The sequence below is a fragment of the Passer domesticus genome, chromosome 1 (genome assembly GCF_036417665.1).
Source record: "Passer domesticus isolate bPasDom1 chromosome 1, bPasDom1.hap1, whole genome shotgun sequence".
Taxonomy (NCBI): Eukaryota; Metazoa; Chordata; class Aves; order Passeriformes; family Passeridae; genus Passer; species Passer domesticus.
The window spans coordinates 80,119,486-80,135,181 of record NC_087474.1 but is presented as its reverse complement, the minus strand read 5'-3'; the positions used below and the strand labels follow the sequence as shown (position 1 = coordinate 80,135,181).

The following is a 15,696-nucleotide window of genomic DNA, read 5'->3' as shown; positions in this document are numbered from 1 at the left end:
TTGCTGAGCCCTTTGGAAGGGCATTTCTGTCACTGCAATAGTTACCTGCCTGGTTCTCCGAAGTTCATTGCTGCCCCTATTTCTCAGCTGTTGGGCTGCCTAACAAGGCAGGATGCTGCGTGACCCAGGGAGATGTACAGAGCTGGGGAGCTCAAGGTGGCAAACTGGCATTTGCTATTGCAAAACTGATCCATTGTAGTTAGCTGTGGTAAGTCTGTTACACAAGACTTTAGGGAAGCATGATGGTAGATGCAAAAAGATGATTATCAAGAATACAGATTATTCCAAGGTCCATCTTCCTCAAGAAGCCAAAGAAAGCCAAAGACAGAGGACAGAAGGTTCTTTCCCAATTACTGTGTGTATCTGCATCCCACTGCAAATGGATTTGGGGCTCTTGTGAGACATAAGTGCCTATCAGCCTTCAGTGAGTATTATGGATGAGTACAGTGACCAAAAATCCCCACCACTGCATATGGGAACTGCCACCACCAGTCAGTGGAGCTGAGAACAGCATTAGGATATAGTTGCCTTTGGTGCTCTATGTGAAACTAAAAAAAATGCCCTGTAATCCTACTGCTGTTTCTAAATCTATGCTTTTTTATTTCTCCCAGGCTAAAAATGCCCAAGAATATGAATCATTGCAAATCTAATATAATAACTAAAAATAGTTCAGCTTTTACTGAGATACCTGCTCATGGGGGATACCTATCCCTGATATTTTGAAGAACAACTTACTCATCGCTGATCATGGAATAGAGTAACTTATGAGGCTACACTGTGCAGAACAGATGATAAATCATTAATGTATTTATAATGATTCATCTTGCTCACCTGTCCCATGAACATGTGTGGCTTCATAAACAATATGGAAATTAAACCACCTGTAAGGAAATGCATTAGGGATGCTGAATTTTTCCAGATCTCACTAAGAGGTGCTGAATCCACCGAGGAAACAAGATCCTATTCAAAAATTGCACAATGTATGCTGAAACTTAACTAAACTTCTTGAGAAACTACTTATGCACAAAACATAAAGAAAGCCATGACTGTATCTTTCTCTCCTGTTTAATCTGTTGCAGGCAGTTTAGTTTTCAGGTATGTAGTTTTTGGGGTTTTTTTTACAAAAGGTTTTCCATGTTTCATGAGGGACTTCATTCTCATTGTGCGTGTAGCTGAGAGCTCAAAATCATCTCAAATGACCTTTTGATGTAAATTGCAGAACTCCACTAAACTCAATGGAGTGCTGTCCATTTACACAGGCCAACCATTCTTCAAGCAATTTGTTTCTCTGATGTGTGAATACTGAAAAGAATAGTAATGTGAATAACGTGTATCTACTGTAGGTTCCACTTTGTTACAGGCATATTCATACAGCGGTGTCATGTTGTTGTAAGACATTTAGAATGGGAGAGATTCTGTCACAGAAATTGCCTTTTAAACTATTTCTGTTCTCCACAGTTTCTCCACAGGACTGAAAAATAGACCAGTTGTTCAATCACACATTTACAAAAATAGTTCAGAGTTTGTGGCCTGATGATAAATCTAGCTGAGAGCTCACAGATATCAGCTAAAAATGTAGTAAACAACTCAGCCATGTGACCCAAAACATTGAATTGGTGATAATGAAAATTATTAAGCAAAATTAGTTCTTTTTTTTCTTTAGGAAAATATGTAGTACAGATTTGTATCAGGCCAAGTACAGCCTACCTTTCCATAAGTTTCATAAATCTAGACTAAAAATAGAAAGTTGTCCTAAACTGTATCATGTTCCCATTATTTCAACAGAATTGCATTCATATTTGATCTAGATCTAATGTCTAGTGTACTTCATCACTAATAACTTAAGGTTGAAAACAAGGCAGAAACTTTCTAGTGGCATTTTCCTTTAGATTTTTTTTTGCTCCAAACCTTAAAGGCAAGGAAGGTTTCACTTGAACTCAGATCTGAACCACATTTTTTCTTTGAAATGCAGCAAGATCAGATTGATGTGGAAAATCAGAACCATCACATTGTTTGCTTGCTTTTTGACTGCTAGCAATGGAGATCTTTAAATGCAGTGATTGTAAAGGCTTTTTCAATTGTAGGTTGCTGGAGACTGAAAAAGATTAATTATATTGTGTTGCACTGATTTGGGAGGATTAGTGAAAATAGCACAAGAACGTTTTTAGGTTAGTCTAGATGTAAACAAACAAGCCTTGTTTACATCTAGACTAACCTAAAAATGTTGGTGTACGACCAATAGAAATTTCAGTGCTTAATTGCTAGGGTTTTTCTGAGAGCACCTTCAAAATCTTTAACTCTTCATAAAGGATAGAATTGCCTACCAGGGACATTTGAATGGATCGGAGCCTTCAGAGAACCAAAATCACAATAGATTAGAACTGTCTGGAAATTCAGCTTTTCCTTTCAGTAGAAAAATGTGATACAACAATAATAAAATTTATTAGAATAATCAGTGGTGGGAACATTTTGAAGTGCTTTGCTGTCAAACTCTCCAAGTGACTTAGTTCAAATGATACCTAAAGCACACTGACAGATGAGAATTACCTACAAAATGCACTTGTGTTTACAGCTTGCTTCTAAAATGGATTTTATTGGGAAAGAATAAATGGCAGATCATCTTGCAAAAGAGCTTAGTGCTTACATTGGTGTGTTCATGCATGGATGATGTTCAGTTTCTCACTGTGAAGTGGTTCAAGCCCAGTTTCCTCCAATAATGAGAAGTGGGAAAGCCAAGTTTTGGAGTGAGGGCACTGTCTAATCCAGGTAACAGGGAGCTCTTTTTCTCAGAGGTATCCCATGGAGGAGGAGACAGAAAGCCAATTTTGAGCCTAAAGAATGGTGTAAACATCCTTTTAGGAAGGAGAACTTTTGGACTCTAAACCTCTTCAAACTAATCTAAATCTGAAATCTAAGGTCTCTCCCTAACAAATTCCTTACCAGTGCCTGGCACTGGATCCTTGCAGGATGTGTGCTTTCTTTTGCATGTAGGGAAGGGTGCTCTGGGTGCTCTCCATCCACAGGGGCCAGAAAGCAATCCCCAAAGTCTTTCATTAAGACTGTTCTAATTATTTGGCTGGAGTGGTCCTTCTGCAACATTCTCCAAGATAACCAGGAAAGTCCAGGCAGCAACTTCCTACTCTCTACTTCCCTTGAAACTTCCCTTGAAGCTTAGTCTCTCACAAGTTAAACTTGTAGGGAAGGGGAGCACTCTGTCTTTCCAAATCTGTGCATGATCTAATTCCAAATCCCTACCTATTTAGGTAGAAAAGTTGTCAGAGACCAGTGAGATGTGTTGTTATTGGGGTTTTTTCTCCTCCAAACAGCCTGAATGAATCTTCTACTGTTTCTTTCACTTATTGACAATTTACGCCTGTATTTTAACAACTGTCTCTGTAATGACTGGCAACTAAGCATAAAAATTGATTTTCATTGGTATCCCTCTCCCTTTTGCAAGTTTTGTTCATTAGAATCTTAAGGGCTATTCTGTACCATAATTTTCCTGCTTGAAAACAATCTACAAAATCATAAGTGAAATTCAGTGCTTATGAAGGACTGTAACTGCTGCTGTAGTATCACTCATAGGATAATGCCTGAGCATTTTGGATAGCTGCGGTCTTTGTGGAAGCACAGGCTGAGTAGATTTGTTTTGGTTTTAAGGTCATTGTAGAGATAGGTTTTTTCCTTCCTTTTTTCAATATTCTTTTCCCCTGTTTTAAAGACTTTTTTCAGCAAGTATAGGAGGACATTACCCTAGCAAATAGCATACCAGAAATGGCCATGACTCCAGCTCCTTGAGGTGTCAATTGCAAGAGAACCTTTTTATTAAAAATTCTAAATGCAGTTCATCACTGTCCTCCAGCCTTCCTTAACTCATTTATCCTCACCTTTTCCAACTATACTTCTATATGAGAACTGGCCTATTAAATCTGCAGTCTTAATATATGTGTGGTGCTGGATTGTTCGAGAAATCTCCCTTCTGCCTGCCACCTGATAAGTACTTTCTGTCTTTGTGTAGAATTTTACTTGGCTTGTGTTGTTTCTCATACACTTGCACAGCCTGTGGCATCTGCCTTTTCCAATTCCCAACGGAGTTGAATCTCAGAAAAACCTTGAGTCAGGTACTAAACTTCTGTTTGTATTAATGAGGATAAAGCACACAGATGGTAGCTGAGTCTACAGGAGTGGCATGTTAGTGCTGTTGGCAGCCTTGCATATCCGCAAGTCAGGTGGTCCCTTTTCTGTCTCACTCTCTTGGAGGGGGTTTTGGTGAGCTCTTTCAAATAAGTTGTCTTTGTAGTGCTTTGGCTATGAAATGGGTGGGAATATTTACCTGGCTATTGTAGGAAGTAAGCATGGGAAGGGAAGAGTAGAAATCCAAGGTCAAATAAGCTTTGCTATTATTTTGATAATGTCTGAGTAATACCTGGAAATCCCAATCAAGCCTGCAACCTTGTGCTGTAAGGTATTATACAAACATTTAGTGGAAGAAAGAAGTTTCAAATCGAACTAGGGAAAACAAAAATGGAGGCTATAAAGAGGCAGGAAGATTTGAAGGTGATGCTGTTACATTAGGAGCTGTTACTGAGTTGGAAAATGTTATTTATACCTTAAGATTATTAGCAGACAATGGTATAATGCAAGGGATGGGGTTTTTTCCAAAATATTTTGGTGTAAAATCTATAAAATAAAAATGACTTTAACTTTTGTTGAGAAAAATTTTTCTCTTTTAATAGTAACATGGTGCACCACAAATTTTCAATCCCCTCCAAGATAAAAAATGGCTAAAGCCCTAATCAGTGTTTCTTATGTGAATTACCATACCTCTGTAAGAAAATACTTGCAATTTATTACTGAGTAGCTAGAAGGGTAGCTAGAATAGGCTGCGTCTTTTCCTGGTTTGCTGACGAATTCTGTGGTTTTGTTGTTATATTAATTATAGGCTGTCTTAATTCAGATTTTGCTATCTGTCAATATGTCCCAATTAATTAAAAATATACAATTAATGACTAATGAGCTCATGACTGTGTGAGCTTAGAGACATTGAAACAGGAGATTTCTCTATGGAGAAGATACCATATTCTCAAAAAAGGACTAGGCTTTGGATTTTGTGATACTGAAAACAGACTATCTCAACATGTGAATATTAAGGTGTTTGAGGCTGATGTCAGATGATGTACTCAGCATGAAAAGAGATCTATGTTTTGTCAGTCACCTAAAGCACAGGTGATAATGCCACTACAGGTTTCTCTCTCCCAGCAGAGCTTATCATTCATCTTAGCAAATTCAGTAGAAGTGCTGAGGAAAATGCATCCTACTTTTACCAAGGCAAAAGTTCAGAAACCACTTCCATAAATTAGTGTCTGAAGGGTCGAGCCATGGTTTTGCTGCCTGCAGCATGCACTTTGGATACTATAATAAACACATTAGAAGAATCGCATGAAATCATGAAAGGATTGTTAGTGTGTCTGATGTTGAAAAATAAAAGTTCCTCATTATATTCTGGAAAATTCAGCATTTTAATGTTTTCTGACCTGCTTGGTTATGTAATGCTCTTCAATATGCTGCTGTCTTCCCATGCCACAGACACAGCTTGGGGAGGAAGGGTGTGTTTATCATCCCCTTGTGCTGCAAGGCTTGGACAGGACAATGCTGTGGTCAGCAGAGCTCAGGTTGTGGCCTGTGTTCCCACAGCTGAGTCAGAGCTGTGGATAGACCAACCTGACTCGGAGCTGGTTTTCCAGTGACAGCACAATCTCAGTGTGGGACACAATTTCTGCTCCCACTTTTGCATTTGTGGCCTGTTGGAGGGGGGAGTGGTGTATTAGAAATTTGTGAGTGGCAGTGTCAATAAGGAAAGTTCCTTTTTTTTACTTAAAAAAACCATAACTATATCATGGAGTATGCTTTAGCCCGTTCAGTAAGGTTTTAGATCAATTTTGTTCTTAAGCAATTCAGAGGCTTCCTCATAGGCACCCTGAGCAGTTCATATATTTCTGCTGCCCCTGGGTAGCAGGATTTTAAAGGTCTGCAATCACAAGTAGAACAAAAGTGAGCAGTTTCTGTGAAACACCTGAAATACTCTACAGTGCTAAAAATAAGGGGATTTTCATATTCTTCACAGCAACATACAGACTATTACAGATTTTATGTGGAATATGTTCATGTACTTATGAACCCTGGAGAAGCTTGCCTTATGGTGACCCTATTAATATAATCTTTATGCACAAAAGGCTGTAAAAACAGACATACTGGTATGTTTTGTCTTATTTCAGAGAATATAACTAATCTAAATGGAATGCTTCTGAATTGGGCTAGCAAATTTAATCTATAGATAAGAATTTTGAAAATTGATGTACTATATTCCTGGAAACAGCATTTGCTTTGTGACATGATAGAAATATGTCAAAATGAGAAATTCTCTATATAGAAGAAAAAAAATAAATTAGTATCTAGGCAAGAAAAATGTAGTATAGGTCTCTGATTTATTTGCCTGCAGGATGATTACTGGAAATGTCAGCAAGGTAAACATGTATCTGCAATAGTCTATAGTTTGCACCCTCATCAGTTTTTTTCTCCCAGCAGAAATTCTATCCTTAAAATGATCCTTGTGCGATTAAGTTCTATTTCTGTTTCAGGCTAAAGTGATGTACTTGATATCCACTGATAGCAATGTGTTCCTGCACACCTGATGTCTTCATGGACTCTGAGGTGTATCTGTAGGTGTCTGTCTATGCTCCTGAGTGTGGTCTACTCACAGGTCACCTCAGTGCTTTGGGGGCTTAACCTTTAGTGTCACTTCTCTGCTGCCCTGTCTCTGTGGAAACAATCACAAGATGCCTGCCAAATGCTTAATCTACCAGTAGAGATTCAGTATATATAATTTTTACAGTATCAGATCTGCTTACTGCTTCAATCCACTCATTTCTTTACCAGCCTTTAGTCCTGAAAATTGGAATGTCTTTAAAAAAAAAAAAAAAAAAAACCCACAAAAAAACCCCCGACCAAACAAAAAAATCCCACAACTTAATTACCTTTGAACAAGAAGGTAAAATGCACTAGACAAATTTGCCAGCACTCATAGACCTCTGAAAGGTAAAATGGCTTTAAAGCCTCTAGACTGCCAGATTTATGGAACTTTTCAAAGTAGTTTTGGAAAAAAATAGGTTTAAAAAACCCAAACCACAAGCCAAACAATAAACCAAGAAAAAAAATCACAAATAGAACAACATAAAACAAAACAAAAAAATACCTGTGCCCTCCCACCTCGTGGAACAACATAAAAAGAAGAGAAGAAAGCTTCAATAAGGAAATGTGTTTTATCACAGTGATAATGGTGTGTAGCTGAGCTAATTTGGCTTTCATTTATCTCTGAGGATAACCAGATTTGTTTTCAGCAAGTAGTGCATGGCTTATTGTTTTGCTTGGGGTTGTGCATGCTGGCAACACCAAAACACAATTCAGCTCTTTTTTAGGCCTAGCTTTTGACTGTGCTGTGGCATGGCACGAAAATTGGCATAAGGCTGCAAGGTCACTGGAAACAGACACAGATGTTGCTTGGTCCGCAGCAGTTAAATATTTGTTTTCTTTTTGTAGAATTCATGGCCTTGTTACTTACAGGTAGTTTTAACCTTTGCCAGGCTTTGGGGACATGCTGCTTATCCTGTCATTCCCAGATCTGATGGATATTTGGGAGGGCTCTTAATAAAGCTGGCATCTCATATTTTGAGGACAAACAAGTTTGAGAAGTGCTCTCTTACCCACAGAGTAAAGAAGGAATGAAATGAGTGGTGCTCATACCACTTTGTCTATTGAAATGCATCCTTGTCTTCTAGGAATAAGATCTTAATTCTCCTATTTTTTTAAGTGTTGATCCATGGTTGGGGTTTGCAGGCAGCAAAATGAAGGTGGAAAAATTAATAATTTATCATAAATCAGGCTTTTTCAGGAGCATCTGAATTCACAATGAATACATAAAGTCGAGGTCATATAGTTTAGCTTTGATAACAAAAGTCCATTTTAAAATGCTAATTAACCCCCCAAGTATAAGTTTCTTAAAAAAATTAAAATCTCTAATCATTTCACTTTGAAGTTGCATTTTCTATTAAAGCAAAAAAAATAAAGGAAACTATGCAGCCTTTACATTTGTCTGGAAGGGACCAAACAGCTGATTAAAAGAATGAACTCTAAGCGTAAAAGAAAAATTTAATGACATCTCATGAACAATTAAAAAGACTATTTGCATTCTTCTAAGTCTATTTAAAAAAAAAAAAAAAGGAGGGGGTTTGACTATAATCACATGCTGTGAAGGGATAGAAAAAGGAACATTAAATGCTTTTCATGATTCCTCCTGAACCTTCTGATAGCACAACAGGACGCTTATTAGCATGCACATTGCTATGACCTGGTTTACTACAGCTTTGCATTTAGGCAGGTGTTTTAAAACAGGTGTACAAATTTGTATTTTCTTTTTTTCTGTCTCAGAACTCTGATTCAAATATAGACAAGTTTTGCAGCCTGTATGTCTGTTCTTTCCACAGGGATTTTCTGGCCTCTTGGATACAGCAGATGACTTTAGATCTTGCTCAAATGTATAAGCCCTTTGAAAGCTAGCAGAAAAGTGAGTTGTCAGCCTCCAAGGGAAATTAATTTCCTTTTTCAGTGAGTGAATGTGCATTCTGTATGTGCAAGGGAATTTGGTGTGTCTCTCAAACCCCACAATTTATCAAGCATCAATGCTGTTGTAGGCCCAATAACAGCTGTGGCACTGCTGAGAATTCCATACTGAGAATTCCATACTAATTTCAATATCTCTGACTGTCTCCATCTGCAACAACAGTGTTGTCTCATGTGAACAGGGCTTGGAGGGGAAGAAACAGCCCATGAAACTCATGTCACAGCTGTAGAGGCCAAAGCACAGCTGGGAACATCTATGAGTATCCTAATGAGATATGAATGTGTTGCGCCCATAACTCATAAAACTGAAAAAAAAAAATCTAATATTTCTACAATAATCTCTTAGGTGCCTCTAAGTCTAATTGTTCTGATCTAAAAGAGGTGGAGGGGCATAAGAGAACTCAGAGCCTTGGGAAGTACTGGGAATCTTGTTTTTGCCGGCATGCTCACTCTCACAGTTCATTGACCATATCTCAGTGGCTCTTTTTTTTTGGGAACAGCTCGTTCTGAAGAGCCAGACCCTCCCTGTGAGACCCTGGCCCTCCACTTTTTAGTCACTTACCAAATAAACCAACAGAACCAGCTACAGGAAAAACTGCAGAAAAGCTATGTTTGACATTGCATAGAGTGTTGCTTCTGATCAGATACAATTCAGATTCAGGGTGATTTGAGAGCATAAACTTCTTCACTACCTCCAGAACAATTTCTATATATTTCATGGGGAAACCTTTCTTTGTCTTTCTTTTTCTTCCTTTCTCTGTGTGGTTTGTTTTTTTGGTTTTTTGTGGTTTTTTTTGGTTTTGTTTTGTTGTTGTTTTTTTTTCTTTAAATAGGAAAATGATTGCACAAGCTGAAAAGCAACCTGTAATTGTTATGCAAGCATGCAGGGAAGGCACAAGAGCAGCCTTCAAGGGATTAGAAATGTTGAACTGTGCAACTCTAAACGGTGCTCATCTAATTGATGCTTTACTTAGCAGGGGAGGAGGAAACTCTAGCAAATAGTTAGTGGTTATTTTGCTTTCAGAAAGAACACTGTCACAGACGTCTTCCTACAAATGCCACATCAGTTGCTAACAAGTTGTTCTGGGAGAGCCTTCTTGCTGATTTATGTGCTGCCACACAATTCTTTTCCAGACACTGTGAACATGCTGTATTTCCTTTAATTTATTATGAAAGATTGCCTTGAACATGGACAAGAGAGCTCACTTTTAGATCCAGGGAGCACAGGAAATTAATTTCATGTCTTGCAGATGAAACAATGGGAAAATAGGTTATTTACTGCCTCAGTTGTAGGGTTGCTAATAGCTGCCTATTATGCAGGGAGTCAGGAGAGCACATTGCTTTTAGTCCACATACAATTTAAATTTAGTACCAAGCATGTCCCTCTACTTTTATGAAGAAAAGGGTTTCTGTAGGCAAGGCATTAAATTGGGAGTCAAGGGACACAGGTTCAGTTCCTAGCTCTCTTACAGAACTTTTTTGATGTTAAGCAAATCACTTTTCTGCCTCACTGTGGTGCTCTGAGATAAAACAGGTGCTTGGGAGGGGAGCTGGTAATGTATAGGGAGTGGGAGCTGATGAACAGATAAACAGGTTCTCTATTCCCAGTCTTGTTTTGGTTGTATTTTTCACATGTGGGTTGGTTTTTGGGGATTTTTTTCACTTGTGGGGAGTCTAGAAGGAGTTGAAAATTATGTATTAAAAAAGCTGACATCAGCTGCAGAACTGGTCAAGAATACCTGCCACATGCAGATAGATGTTTTCATAGAAGACAAGGGGCTTATGGGGCTGTCTACTCTGAACAGCCTCTGAGATGATTCAGGACATTTTAGAAGAGCAAGAATAATTCACATCTGGTTCCAGGGCAGGCAAAGATGGCCCCTAATTGTTAGTGGTGACACTGTATAACTAGGTACATCCAGCATTGACCCTCTTGTACCTCTGATTCACCTTCATCACTGCACTTGGGGAGCAGGCTCTTCAGCCAAGCACAGACGTGTCCCACAGACCAGCAGTGCCAGCACTGGACTTGGTGTTAGGAAAGGAGTAGCAGCAAAGCTTGAGACTTTTGTGATTTGGAATGACAACCTCTAATTTTATGTCCTGATTTTTCTTTCTACATGCAATGAGAGTTTTCCTTTTTGTGAAAATGAATGGGTTTTTTAGCAGAAGAAAGCTAAGGGGTCTCTAGCCAAGACATATAGTCAGTACAAAATGTCATTAATAATAAGTAAGAAGGAAAGCTTTTCCTGGTTTAATCCATTCAGTCCACTGAAGTGTTCAAGTAAGTTCTTGTGATATAAAAATATATTCATTACGCAAGCAGGGGTTTTTTTCACCTCCCCTAATATTGCATGAGCATTTAAACTTGTGCTTCTGGTGGCTTTGTTGCATGATTTCTTCAAGGAGGATTCCTGCTGCTATGTAGATGTCACCTTTTACAAGTGACAGGAAGATTAAGTAAAATGCTGTACAGGGTAATTATAACAAGGCTATTGGCAGCTTGTAACACAGTGTAAATGACACAACTAATTTTGGTGTTCAGACATAATGTATGTGGCAAGTTTTACCTGTAGCTGTACTTTCTACAATTTATATTGTCTCCAGAGGCATGTGTTGCATATCACTTTGACCATCAGTCAACCATAAACTCAGCATAGTCCTTCTACACAACACCTTTAAGAGTGTCACAAGCTGCCCTGTGACATCTATTTCAATTGCAATTAATTGTGTCACTTCTTGGAGATCTTGTCTCATTGTATAGATTTTTTTTTTTCTAATTCATATTGGATGTTTTTATTTGATCCTCTCCTGTGAATTTTCTCTGCTAAGAAAAATAATGAAATATTATACTATGTCTCATGGTCTGGTGAGAAATTTTGACAGTTTTTATGTACTTACCCCTGTGAGATTGATCAGATTCTGATTATGCATATGTTCACTGACTCCATTTTGATATGCCCTTGACTTTCTCATAAGTGATAATGCAGTCATTCTGGTTTGAAAAACAAAACAGCACCAGAAAAGCATAATAATGGAATTAAAATCTCCGCAATGAGTGCTTTGCTTGCCCTGTACTGTGCTTCCACACATAAACTCTTTCAGAGTAATTAACTGCCATGGAGTCAAAGCAGCTAATGAAGCTTTCTTCACCAGCCTTGCCCCATTGACTAGAGACTCAAGAGCCCATGTGTAGATAAGCTGAGTTACAGAGAACCATGCAGTGTTCATCCTTCATGCAAAGATAAATTTCTTCAACTTCTTTGCTTAACTTCATAACATCTAGAGTCAAGGAATGTTGTAGATGACTTTTAATAGCCCAGAGGGGTTTTTTTTTTAATTTTGAAAAAACAAATTATTTATTTTAAACTACAAGCAGATTACACATTTGGAATAACAGGTATTTTAGGAGTTGATTTTTTTCTCTTTAACTTTGAATTGCATGGAAAAGGATTTTTTTATTTTCAAGTCCAGACAGCATCACCTTGGTTGTTCAAAATGAATTAATTTTGAACATAGAGTAGCCATTTATATCTGTGCAAATTTGCTTTAAAATGTTGCTGTTGTAATTTTCCAGTGTTTCATATCTGCTAGAAGGACTGCAACAGGAGAAAGTTGTGAAGTGAAGATTCACAAAGTGAAGATTCTTTCAGTTAAATCCAGACTTGTCCTTGAGAGGAGAGACCTAGATTTTCAGGGGTTGATATTTCTGGATGATTGGGATAGTTCTTGCTTCCACATCAACTCACTAGAGAAGATAGTGTTTCTATATTCAAAGCTGGCATAACTAGAGACTGAGCCTGTTGAATATTTGTTGTGTTTTATTTCATTGGCCTAACTGAGGAAAATCTGCCATATTTCTCTTAATAACTATACAGTATTTTTACATTTAATTAGACTAGGCAGGATAATTTAGTATTAGAGTGATCTTGTCAGGGTCATATCCAGTGATTGCTGTTTTGTTCCAAGGAGACTCTCAAGACAGGATCCTGGTGGATCTTCCCCTGGGGCACTCTCCGGCCAACGCCTGTGAGGTGCTTTTAGAAGGGGCAATGGAGAGAGATTGCTGCAGTGTCTGCATTACACAGCTTGGAGTTTTACCCTGTGCATACTGGAGGTGACAGCTTGGATGAGGGATAATTACTGAAATTCAAGCTGATTGATGCTAAGTTTATGGGCTGGGAGAAGACACTACAGAGGTGTTCATATCCATTCAGCTGAAGAGATACACCCTATTGTCTACTGTTCAAGTCAATATTGTGTTCCCAGTAGGCCAAGGCAATTAATACTTGCCATTTCACTTTTCCTTAAGCAAAAGTCTATGATCTTTTATGTCAGAGGTGGAGGTCTCCACTGAGATCTATGACACCTCATTTTAAGAATGAGATTAGGATCTGTCTAGACATCTCCTACAACTTTTTAACAAGGTGGTATAGCTATATAAGTTATGCCTAAAGTCCTTTTTGAAATAATTTGTTTCCCCTTTGGTGATTTTACTAAGAGAGGAAAATAGCCTTCTGCATCTACCAGACTGCTGTATTATTCCTTTCTCTCACAGGTACAGAACTGTTGGTCTGTCTCTTAGCCAGTGCTCAGCTCTGTTTCTGTGACATTGTACACGTATGTAATTTCTCTTGGCTGTTACATGTGATTCTCTCCCCCTCTTATTTCTCCATTTCCAGCCTTCCCAAACTAAGCTGTAGCATTCATGTTGGACCTACAAAGCCACAATTCCTGTGGAGGTTTAAAATGAGGTGGTCTCTCTCCTTATTATGACTGAAATTTTTAAAACATCCATTACTTCTCTTAGGGATCCTGGCTCCAACTTCAGGTTTCAACAAAAACTCCAAAACAAGCTGAAGTTGTATTTTCATCTCATATAGTGAAGGTGAGCTATTTTCACTCAGAGAGGATGCCAAAATTGTAACAGATTGAAAGATTACAATGAATTTTTTAAGTATCTTTTAATGCATCTCTCATTCCTTTCATAGCCGAATTAATATAACTCTAGCAGTATTTTGTATTATACTTGTTTTGTGTGTAATTATAGTATTAGGTCATCTCACTGTATTCTCTTAGAAGAAAATTACTTATTTTATTAAATCTGGAAAACTGAACCATTTTAAGTTGTTAAAATAGTTGAAGAATTTAAAGTTAATTGCTATTCTGTGAATGAAAGAAAGGTCAAACATATATCAATTTACATGAGTGGAATTAAATCGCAATATACAATTCATTTATTTGCCATTCCATTCTGTGTTGTGAATGTCCATTTTTTCATACATTGAAGTGAAAGACAGCAAGCAAGAGAGAGAGAAAGACCAAATCCTGTGTCCGAATGTGAGACATTGTACTTGACTTTCATGCATTTCTTCATCACAGAAGTTTGGGATTTTTTATAAATTAAGTAATTCTGGGCTGGGTAAAATTTTACCTTAAATTGCATCTAAACTACTCCATAAAATGTTTAAGTGACAAACCAGTACAAGAAAACTGAGACCAAGGAAAACAGCACACTGAAATCCCAGTGCCTTGTAAAAAGTAAGCAAAGCCAAAACAGTTCTTCTTGGAAGGTTTAGGTCCCCCAGACCTGGACATCTTGTAATTTTATTATGTGGGCTGTTTGTCTAACCTTTAGCAAAGGTGTCATGGAATAAGACCATAGGAATAGGAAAAGGAATGAGTTAGAAGAAAAAGGAAATCAAGGCCAGACAGTTGATTTTATGGGGAAAACAACCAGTAGGGGGAGAAGTGACAGCTGAGAGTTTAAGAACTACCTCTGAAAACACCAGAAAGACCTATTAAGCACAGCATCCCAGAGAGGACTGAGAAAACATCCACCAAGGGGATTTTTGCTGTTTTAGTGCACTTGTGTAACTGAGCTGTACCTTTTACTTCAGTTCAGAGCAAGCTGGCAATGGTAGCCTTTGTGCTCATGTTCACTCACAGGACAGGTTCACTTATCTTCATATGCTGTATTTCCGATCACCAGCCACTCAGACTTGGACACCAGCTACTATGTGTCATGATTTCCTGTGAAAGATCATACATATGAATTTCATTTTGATGTGTCAGGACTCACTCGGTGACAGAGTCAATGAATTTAAATTACCTTGCTATGTAAGCAGAGTCAATGTTTTCAAAACCACACCCCATAACAAAACACAAAAACAAAACCAACCAAACAAAAAATATTCCTCGCTACTTGTATTTTCAGTAGTCAGGCTACTGGACCTCCAGCAAGAGCATAGTTTGTTTTTATTTCAGATATACCATGAGAGATGCAGAGCAGATTACTTATGGAAAAGTAATACCTATTTCCATATGTACCTTTCTACAGAAGTGGGATGAAAGTCTGTCTGGATGTTGTTTCAAAAAAGAAAATACTTTTTTATATATGGAAAATATACCAGTAACCCACTCAGTATTTTTGGATCATAAAGGCATTAACGACTGCAAAGAAGGACAAACAAACATAATGAGCAACACAAACCAGAAATCGGAACTACAGCTGTCAAAGCAAATAGCAAACAAAGGAAACTGTCTTGAGTTCAGCCTTCTACACTTCAAATAATTTCTTGTCAACTTTTTCTCTGTAAGCTGTGGTAAAACCTTATTTAAACGATCCCTGCTGTCATCAATCCTGTTTTCAACACTGCAGCTGGAAAGATGTACTACCAGTAATCAATTAGGCAACACTACTACTTTTATAGTGCCATGGCCCATGAAACAATAGTGCCATATTAAGACTACCTTCTCCTTCTTAGCGTCCTTGGTACCAAAGATGACCCCTAAGAAGAACAAAACAATCAGTAACATTCTGCCTGTGCCTCATTTTCTTTTTCTGAGAATTGAATTAACATCGTTCTGAAAATTTAAAGGAAGCAGAAGAAAATGAATGGCTGACTTTCTCTGTAACTCACCTAAGTCTATGTAACTAACTGGAAAATCTGTTTCAGCCTTTTCAGTTGGCTGAAGAGCAGTTTCTAATTAGAAATTTATCTAGTAAGTTACATAAAG

At 37.9% G+C, this 15,696-nt stretch overlaps 1 long non-coding RNA gene across 4 annotated transcripts in view; it reads left to right on the top strand.

The window, feature by feature from the left end:
* Window positions 1-15,696, top strand: part of LOC135304626 (uncharacterized) — a 116,454-nt gene that overhangs the window by 75,509 nt on the left and 25,249 nt on the right. Inside the window, exon 7 of one of the 4 annotated variants that reach the window (XR_010365937.1) lies at window positions 13,359-13,564. The exons of the other annotated variants lie outside the window; for them this stretch is intronic. This is a non-coding gene — a long non-coding RNA (uncharacterized LOC135304626). The remainder of the gene's footprint in view (window positions 1-13,358; window positions 13,565-15,696) is intronic. 4 annotated transcript variants of the gene reach the window in all.